Genomic DNA, 9,249 nt, shown 5'->3' with positions numbered 1-9,249 from the left:
AAGAAGAAACGACACAAACAACTGCTAAGCTTAGGATACTATTGGCCAACCACGAGGGAAGAAATGTTGGAAATGTGCCCTAAAACCAGTCATGTGATGATGCTTTACGGACATTTCACATGTTAAACTAATCTAGTTTAATATAAAGGGCAAAGATTATTGTTTGAGCCGTCTCATATAAATGTTATATGCTTAAACGATAAAGTCCAAGGAATATGTGATTGGGAGAATGTAATCTAATGAAGTTAGATTCATGAGACCATTCTTTCGTAGACACATCCTAAATGTTCCTGATCATAGGACTGCCAATTGGGCATTGACAGTTCGTCAAGATCGGTACGTGCTATGTCTTCTCTCAGGGAGAGTGACTAGTCTCGAGTCATTGGTGTGTGTGATATCAAGACAAGTATGTAGGTGCTCAGTAGAGAATGAGTTCACTGAACGCGATCAACGAAGAGTTCTCATACTCATGTCACATGAGAACTCATGGTTGGGATAATGCAAAGTAGTCCTTTGACCTGAGGCATCACAGTTGTCTTGTGGTTAAGTCCTTGATCTTTGATTATGTCAAAGTCACCCCATCGGGGTGTCCATGGCATCGTTGGGGTTAAGCCACTTAGCCATGGAGGCAAGTGAATGCGCAACAAGGGATCTCTAACCTTCAAACTGTTTGAGGGAGAATACTCTATGATATGATTTAGAATCTCTGGCCAGAGTATGAATGAGATTTAGAAAAGTCGTTCTAAATCACATTCAAGGTAATCATATAAGCACACGAATCACATTGGATAGTAGACATGAATAAATAAACTATCAAACCAAACAATGTGGTCAAGAGTATTGTATTAGAGAAAGACCGTATTGCATTTGTAATCCCAAACTGAATAGGTTTTCTCTACCTCTTCTGATTAGCTTGGGTAACCATGATATGCTGCAAGGTGTCACTCATGGTTTGTGGAAGCCCTAAATATGTGTAATCACTAAAGGGAGAATTGAAAGTAAGTTTTAATTCACAATCGATATAAAATGGTTTTAATCACCCACTGCCTCGCTAAAAGGAACCTAATGGATCGCACACCGTGTAAGGTGGAGATTGAAGAAACAATGGAGATGAGTAAGAATGATTAAATGGTTTAATCATTTATTTATGGCAAGGATTAATTAATATGTTAATTAATCAAACGAATAAGTTCGTTAAAGACCTCGGGATAGTTTTGGACATTAAGGCCCAATGGGCTTCGAACGTCAAGCCCATTGACTTAAGTTGTATGACAACTTAATGAATAATGATTCACAAAGGCCTAATTAGCCCAAAAATACCCTAGGGCCGGCCATGATGCTAAGGGTAGTGAACTTGGACTTATTTACAAGTTTGCCACTCAAATGAATAAAGGTATAAATATGACTTTATAGCCTAAAATTCATTAGGGTTTGTTTTGGAGAAAATTGGAGAGAACATGTCTCTCCATTTCTCTCTAAAGAGGCCGGCCACCTTGGGGGTGCATCTTGCAATCCCACTACTCCAAGGTCACTTATTTCTTCTCCAATCTCTCCTTGGTGAAGAGACTTAGAGGTTCCCTATTTTGGGAACTTGGAGAAACCTATTCATCCATCCAAATCCATAGATTTAAGATGCAAGGAATGAAGGCCCTCTCTTTGGGTGATTAGCCTTTGCTTATGCAAAGAGGAATCTACAAAGGTATAAATTTCAACTCACTTTGTTTTGAGTTGAGTCTTGGTTCACCAATCTACTAGGCTTTGAATTTCATGGTTAATGTTTTGTTTTTAAGTGCATGCTAGCATGATTCCGCCTTTAATTGTTAATTGCATGCTTATTGATGTTGCTTAAATGAACATGTTTTCACAAAATATTCCTTCAAGTGGTATCAGAGCCTAGGTCTAGTAGTTGGTGAATCCTTTTGGGTTTTGTGGTTCATAGTTTGTGATTTAAAAGTTGTAATTGTTACAAGCTTTATTCTTGTTTCTTTGAATGTAAATTTTGTTAGAAAATTTGCCATCTCAAATGTTGTAGATGTAGTTCATATGAGCATGAATATTGGAGCTAAAATTTGGTGCCATGACTTTGGGGATTTTCGGCCAAATCCAAAGGGTGGATTTTTGGGTTCTTGTTTGACTTGTTAAAAGTGTTTTCAAGTGACTTTTGGAACCCCTATGTACCCTAGTTTGGTTAGATGTTATTTCCCTAAAGTTTGAATGGTTTTGGAATGTTTTTGGGTGAAAAAGTTCATGGAAAAAATTTTGGGTTTTTCATGAATGTTCTTCATTGTTCTTGACATTTTTGCCAAGAACAAAAAGGTTTGTGTTTTGATTCAAAGTTTTGATTTATTACATAAAGTTTATGTTTTATGTTTTTCAAATGTTTTGATTTATTACATAAAGTTTATGTTTTATGTTTTTCAAATGTTTAAATGTTTTAGATATTTATTTAAATGGCAATAGAAATAATGGTGGGTGTGAAAGGATTAATTCCCTTTCACACACACCACTTGTGCACTTGCATGCTTTATGTCAAAACTCACAAATCAACACACACATCACTCATATCCTCTTCCAAAACCGGCCACCCCCTAGTGGGGGTACTTTTGGGGCCTTTTATGCAATTACATAAAGTTTTGATACTTTTGTGTATTTGCACTTTGGCCCAAAAGTTTACGTTTTTACGTTAAGGTCCAAAAACGCTAAAGGACAAATTGTTTTGATCCTTTAATGAAGTTTTTACATTGATTAAATTTTGGGTTCTATTGTAATTACATGAAGTAGTGGACTTTTGTGTCTTTACAAAGTGACCCCAAAAGTTTTGCAATATAGCCCAAAAGTTGAGGTTAATTGCTTTATGACCCAAATAAGTTGTGGTTATTGCATGATGGCCCAAATTAGGTTGAGAACAAAATTGTTTTGTCTCTTTAAATGAGAATTGGATTTTCATTTTGTTTAGCTCCATTTAAATCAATTTTATGGATACAAAAACCAAATGAAAATGTTGCATTCAATTTAATTAGTTAAAGTGTTAATTAATTAAAGGGTGATTATGAACCTAAGCCTACGATAATTGAGCTATGTGAAAGGCCGTTTCAAATTTGTTTGAACCATGGGAATGTGTAGATTAATTTTGGTTGTAATTTGATTTGATCAAATGTTGTAAAAGGGCTTAAGCTCTTCTTTACTTTAAAGTAATTTGTTTTATGCAAATGCTGTAATGAGCATAAGCTCACCTTTACTTTGAAGTACTTCTTTCTTGCTTTATTTGATATGCATGAAAATGAAGTAGTTGGGTCCAACGCCCCTAAGACAACACGCCTTAATGTGATTAAATGCGTAACTAAAATCAATCACCATCCCTAGACCGAGATTCAACACAAGGCTCGTGTTGAATCTAAACAAAGGTTCATAGTCATCCTAAGGCCCTAAGACAACTATATAGTCCATTAAATGAATGCAAAGTTTATGTTAGTAGTATCATATACTCTTGCTTTAAAAACCGTTTTAAAAGCATAGTGGGAGTATTATATACAACTAAAACAATGAGATGGACCAATAGTTGTAATAGGACCAAAATTGTTTTAATAGAGATTAAAATGTATATTTATATGTGATGAGACCTAAAACCCTCAACCAAACCATTATTAAGTTGAAAAGCGTGAGAGTGCTTTGAACACTCTTTCGTAGGCCTTCCACCGTGGTGGCTCCAATCGTTTATGACTTGTACACCGGCTTCACCCTATCATGGGGGAGTACAAAGTGCATGCTTATACTTAGGAGGAATCCATAAACATATGATGAGGTGAGTGTAGGCAACGAGGATGGCCGACATCGTATCATCGTGAGGCTATTCTTGAACCCCTTCACGAACTAAGCATGGTGGGAATGACTTAACTAAGTGCAATGGAGCCAACATCATATCATTGTGAGGTGACATTCTCTAGAGGCCAAATAAGATGGGTACTTGCATTAGTTGCAAATGAGTAAGCGTACTCTCTCATTATTATTAATGCTAGCCAACATCATATCATTGTGAAGTGGGCTTGGTAATAGTGAGTCTCCCATAACCTACTAAGAGTTTCTTCCAAAACTCTCGAATTCCAATGAGGGATATGGAATTTGCCAAAAATAGTGGGTGGTGCTATTTGATTTAAAGACCCGAATCAAATGGCTTAAAATCAATCAATTTATATTCGTTATGTATTTGTTTACCAATATATTTGCAAACGCTATCCAACACTTGACAAATAAAAGCCGAAAGCTTTAGTTTCCGGAGTTGGTACCACAATCCCAAAGATTGTCTTAAATGGATTGTATATGTATCTAAGTAGTCTCATCCTCACAATCTTCCTAATGATAATGTATCATTGGAAGAACATGTTAGAAAAGTCTATCATGAAGAGGACAACACAAACAACCAATGCTTAATCCTTTGTTAAATGAACAAAGGAACTTACGAAGATTAGCATAAAGAAAAGGACACTTTTAGTGTTATTAGTTCTTCACTTATAAATCGTTGTATGAAGAAATAATGAGTTGTTTTGAACAACCCTTAGTCAATGCAAACACTTAGTGCTTGTTTCTTTGTTACATGAACAAAGAACTTGAGAAGAAAGCACAAAGGCATGGACACTTAATGTGCCATGACTCTTCACTTACAATTTGTTGTGTGAAGAAATAAGAGTTGCCTTGTACAACTCTTTAAAGTTTGTAATTATGTTTAGAACATAATGGTTGGTTGACAAAAATAGTCCATCAACATGGACTTATGATGATTTTGAATCATTAAGTGTTGAAGTGTTAAAACACTTCTAGAGACGGGAACTAGGCAAGGACTTCACCTTTGTGTCCCTATCCAAATGGTTCACTAAGTTTATTGTAAACTATGTAGTGAACAATAACCACACACTCTCCAAATTGTTTGATGTGTATAACACAATTGAAATAAGTTTCAAGAGAGATAGTGGGAGTTTAGGGACCATGACTATTGTAGTCAAAGGAGAAGTCAAATGAAGAAAGCGAAATAACTCCAAGGGAACAAACTTTCTTTATGAAAGGATGGACATTGGAAGGGGTATTTGCAAGAAATGTCTTGCAAGTGTCAAGAACACACCTTTCGAAGGTGTTGTAAATTGTTCTTGAAAAGTTCAAAACAGTTGGTTCTTCTACTTGAATGCTTGAATCCGTATTAGTAACTATGTTTTACAATCGTTGTAAAAGTGTGACTAATAAGAAGTAGAAGATAAATGAGAGAAGAGAAAGTACTTCACATTCGAAACGTGAATCAAATGTAGATCTCTGCGAAAGCAGATGGTACTTACTTTCTCATATGAACTACCAAAGAAATTGGAAAAACATAGATTGTCTTTATATTCCAATTTTAAGGAACTAAATTCCGTCACTGTGTGAAATGGATAAATGTTTTGTTTGACAAAACATTGTTCTTTATTAATCAATGATTGGATTATGGTAATCTAATTGATTATCTCTATAGTAGAGATAATATGGTGGTGTTAACTGTTTAGAATATAATGATGCTTAAAACCCAAAAAGGTTGCAAGGTAGTGACTAATCCCAACTAAGTTGTGATTCCTCTAAAAACATAAATTACGAGTTGGTAATAAATGGATGCTTTGGATTGTTAGATCCGGATCCAATACCTTCTTGTTAAAATTGTATAGAGGCGAAATGTTTGAATCTTTATTCTTTTGGAAAGAAGAAAGAATCACAAAGTTGTTGAGGTTAATTCACTTAGATGTTAGTGGCACTTGTCCACAACATAATACTACTCATGTTGGATGACGTTCACCGAAGATCACTCTCGGTTGGACTATAGTTTATCTTGAATAAACACAAGTCCGAATACTTTGCAAAAGGTTTCAAAGAATTCAAGAAATGTAAGTTGATGAGTAAGGCGTCTAAAGTATTTACATCCTTAGATTTGATCCAAGGAATGGTAACACTTTAGAATAGTTTTCTTGAAAGATATCAAGGAAAGAAGCATCATAAGATAATGGATTTCTCCATTAGGAGAAGAACGAACTTGAATAAGATTTAGTTCGTTGGATATTATCAATTACCCATATATAGGATATATATGCTTCTAAGACAATATGATTGTCAATTAGAAGATCTTCCAAATTTTTCATGACTCCATAAGATGTAGTTGGAAAGAAAGACAAATCTTAAGCATGTTAAGATTTGGGGTTGTGTGCTTATAAGCAATATTTGTTTGATAACAATCTTGTAGGATATCCTTAAATTAACTTTTGGATATCGCTTCTATAAACCAACTAACAAATGTTGTTTTGTTGGGTAGTTCATTGTAATCCTACAATGTGATTTGCCTAAGAGCAAATGAACGAGAGATAGAACTCAAAGAATGGGTTCTTTGAGTGACAAGAAAGTAATCAACAAATATAACAACCTAGTTCCTATACCACAAGCTCCAAGGTAGTCGAGAAAGGATTTATAAACCGTCTCAGTTGAATGGTTTGAACTTTATGACTATGTCATAGAGTTGCACCTCTTAATTCGAAAGAAATAAGAATGAAAATCCTTATGACTACATTGAGTGTATATATGATATATACTCAAGGAAATGGTAAAGTACCATTTAACCCGAAATAATGAAACCTTCATAGCTAATTGGTAGCTTAAGGTGACTACAATCAAAGAGAATGGTTGACTTTGAAGGAACCATTTTTGACGTAGTCTTAGTTTCAATTAATTCGAAGATTGCTAGCTACAACTAAATGGTGATTTAATGTTTGGACATAATATAGGTTTCCGAAACCATTATTAAGATAGTCTTGATAATATATGTCTAAAACTATGAATCACAAGACATGTAAGTTGCAGAGATCCATCCATCATGGATCTTAGCAAGCTAGTGGGAGCTATAAGCGTCTTATGAGAGAAAGGTCAAATCGTTTGCTTTCTCGTAAAGATGTAAATAAATCTTTTGTTTACTAGGTTTACAAAAGATTAGTGGGAGTTAATCATATTCCTAAATTTATATATATATATATATATATATGTGATATATATGAATGTATATATGATATATTAATTTTGGAAATGAAAAGAATATTTCTTCGTTAAAGTTATGACTTTAAACATTCTATAAAGATAGAATGTATATGGGAGACATAGTCTATATACATGGGATGGAAATCTATATTGATAGATTTTAGGATATAATTTGATTATATCAATCCCTAATAATAGACAAAAGATGCTAGGAAGTTTCTCATATGATGATAAACTTTAATTAGAAGAACAACTCTAGTGAGACTAGGAGGTAGCTCTTCTCAAAGGGAACGTACCCTTTGACTCCCAAAGAAATAATGCGTAAATAAGAATCCTTTATGCATACGCATAAAGGTGATTTATGTATTTCATATTGTATGAAAAACATTGATATGAGTTGTACCTAGAACAGTACAAGACGATATCAGTGCAAGCCCAGGATCAGAACCATGGCAACTGTCAAGTGAGTCCTTAAGTATTTAAGAAATACTAAAGGATAAATTCCTCAAAGAATGAGGAAGAATTAGAGTAACGTAATGGAAGCGTAAATGTATTAGATTATGAATCTAATCCATCATTGGATGTTTCTTCATTATGAATGAAGAGATAAACAGATATCTCTTTATTATGACTAAAGAGATATTTGGATGGAAACATTAAAGTAATGACTTTAGTGTGTTCCATTATGAATGCAAGGTATATTGCCATATAGAAGTTTGCAACAATGTTGTTTGGATGGGAAAGTTCATTTATGAACTCTCTATTCGGTTCCAACCAGAAAGTGTATCTAGTGTATCGACACTATGACACTAATGGGGCGATAGCTCAAGCCAGGGAATCAAGGTCTCATCAAGGTCTGAACTCAAATGAGAGACTGAACCACATGATTGAGAATCATGTATAATGGTGACGTCGATATTCTCAAGGTTGCTTCTATGGATAACATATAGATATCCATTGTCTAGGCCTACTACTCAGCCATTTATGAAATGACTACAGAAGAGGTATCATCACTGATGACCAAGCTGATTGGCTCTAGTGCAAGTGGGAGATTGTTGGAAATGTGCCCTAAAACCAATCATGTGATGATGCTTTACGGACATTTCACATGTTAAACTAATCTAGTTTAATATAAAGGGCAAAGATTATTGTTTGAGCCGTCTCATATAAATGTTATATGCTTAAACGATAAAGTCCAAGGAATATGTGATTGGGAGAATGTAATCTAATGAAGTTAGATTCATGAGACCATTCTTTCGTAGACACATCCTAAATGTTCCTGATCATAGGACTGCCAATTGGGCATTGACAGTTCGTCAAGATCGGTACGTGCTATGTCTTCTCTCAGGGAGAGTGACTAGTCTCGAGTCATTGGTGTGTGTGACATCAAGACAAGTACGTAGGTGCTCAGTATAGAATGAGTTCACTGAACGCGATCAACGAAGAGTTCTCATACTCATGTCACATGAGAACTCATGGTTGGGATAATGCAAAGTAGTCCTTTGACCTGAGGCATCACAGTTGTCTTGTGGTTAAGTCCTTGATCTTTGATTATGTCAAAGTCACCCCATCGGGGTGTCCATGGCATCATTGGGGTTAAGCCACTTAGCCATGGAGGCAAGTGAATGCGCAACAAGGGATCTCTAACCTTCAAACTGTTTGAGGGAGAATACTCTATGATATGATTTAAAATCTCTGGCCAGAGTATGAATGAGATTTAGAAAAGTCGTTCTAAATCACATTCAAGGTAATCATATAAGCACACGAATCACATTGGATAGTAGACATGAATAAATAAACTATCAAACCAAACAATGTGGTCAAGAGTATTGTATTAGAGAAAGACCGTATTGCATTTGTAATCCCAAACTGAATAGGTTTTCTCTACCTCTTCTGATTAGCTTGGGTAACCATGATATGCTGCAAGGTGTCACTCATGGTTTGTGGAAGCCCTAAACGTGTGTAATCACTAAAGGGAGAATTGAAAGTAAGTTTCAATTCACAATCGATATAAAATGGTTTTAATCACCCACTGCCTCGCTAAAAGGAACCTAATGGATCGCACACCGTGTAAGGTGGAGATTGAAGAAACAATGGAGATGAGTAAGAATGATTAAATGGTTTAATCATTTATTTATGGCAAGGATTAATTAATATGTTAATTAATCAAACGAATAAGTTCGTTAAAGACCTCGGGATAGTTTTGGACATTAAGGC

This window comes from Malus domestica, chromosome 15 (genome assembly GCF_042453785.1).
Source record: "Malus domestica chromosome 15, GDT2T_hap1".
Taxonomy (NCBI): Eukaryota; Viridiplantae; Streptophyta; class Magnoliopsida; order Rosales; family Rosaceae; genus Malus; species Malus domestica.
This window is presented reverse-complemented; position numbering follows the sequence as displayed.